Source organism: Austrofundulus limnaeus, unplaced genomic scaffold, assembly GCF_001266775.1.
Source record: "Austrofundulus limnaeus strain Quisiro unplaced genomic scaffold, Austrofundulus_limnaeus-1.0 Scaffold377, whole genome shotgun sequence".
NCBI classification, from domain to species: domain Eukaryota; kingdom Metazoa; phylum Chordata; class Actinopteri; order Cyprinodontiformes; family Rivulidae; genus Austrofundulus; species Austrofundulus limnaeus.
Window position 1 is genome coordinate 380,052 of NW_013952779.1, and position 1,735 is coordinate 381,786.

Below are 1,735 nucleotides of genomic sequence, written 5' to 3' on the forward strand. Positions count from 1 at the left end.
GGACTAATGGGATCTTCACAGATAAATTTTGAGACCATTTCCAAGCAACTATCACACAGCAGGGATAAAATTAAAAACTTGGTTCAAGCCGAGAGCCATTTTCATACATATTTATTGGGGAAAAAAACTTAAATATAACAAATTATGCTTAGAGAAATACAAATAACCTTTTCCCAGTTATATTTTGTGTTGGGTGAATTAAATAAAACTAGACATGGGTTTTACGATGTAAAAACAAGTGTGCATTGCCATGTAGTATGTCATTGCAGCATGGCTTTGCCTGCAGCAGTGGACTTGCTGAATGAACTGTGACCAAGTTCAAACGTGTTTTCTATACCAGCTTGTGCCTGTCATGTCAGCAGGTGTTTGTAAGGAGGGTAATTGTGCAACGATATGAAGTTTGAAGAGATTTTTTCTTAAAGTAGCTGAAGCTGGGTTTTGAACCCTGAACTCCCACATGAAAGCCCATGGCATTGACCATGAGACCATTGGAGCTGTGGTAAGATACAGTCCATGTGTTTTTTTTTTAACTCTGTGTAGAAAGAGGCACCATTGCCAATGTAATTGTTGACACTAAACTGCAGTATATTACAATAGAGCAATATTAGGACAATATTATAGTGAAACATCAAATTACAATCATATTAGTATTGTAAACACTGAACTATTGAGATTAAATGTTATTAAACTATGGCTCAGTATTGAGTATATCCAGCAGGGGGAAGTATTGGACTAATTCAAGGCTCCATTGAGTCCCATTATAATTTATTAAACATTAATATTTCAAAAGCTATAAGTTGTGCAGGCACCAAAAAGCATAGCCATCATTTGGCACAGGAGCTTTAGATATAAATTACAATGGCAGCTCTAGGACAAAGTATGCAGGAGAAGTGTGCCAAAGTGGAGATGACTTGGATGGGAAATGAATCACAATAGTGCATTGCATCCAATGCAATGCACAGATAACAAATATTACATTTAGAAAGACACATCATTAGCATTCATTGTGCCTTACAACTTTTTCTATTCCTTAACGATACGTTTGAAATAACACTAAACCCTCACTAAAAATCCAATCATTTGACTTTAAAGCAAACAAGAGTAAATTAGTTAAATGACTCATATTCTGCTTCAATCAGTCTGACATCTTTTTTCAGCTGCACGTTTAACACTTTGACCTTCTCCGTGGCTCTTTTTAAACAAAATGAAAAATTACGAAAACTGTTTTTCGTGGCTTTACTGTTGGCCTCTAAGCTGCATCAAGTACAAGCTTCATTTATTTTAAACCAAAGGAAGAAGTGATAGAACTGATTTAAAATATAAAATGTTCGGGTCAGATTTGGCCCGCAGGCCTTGAGTTGGACACACGCCTGAATGGATCCTGTATGAAGAGTGGGTCAAACTAGCTGTTGGTAAACACAGACGTCTCATTGTGAATATTGTGGAAGCAGAAACATCTGCTCCAAACAAAAAGGCTTCAGGCTGAAAGAAACCCAGAACAGGTTTGAATTATTCAACAAAGTGTGACAACAGCAGAACTGTAAGTGTAGATTTTATTTCCACTGCTCAGTGAGATTTGAGCCAAAAAAAGAAAAGGTTGTGAAAGTTTCTGTAGAACAGAACATCTGACTGAACGTGGATTCAAACATTTTCTCTTCATCACATGAAACATTTAAGGAACTGATAAAACCTGAACCCTTCAGTAAAAATCAGGGACCATGTTCAGTCCTAAAAA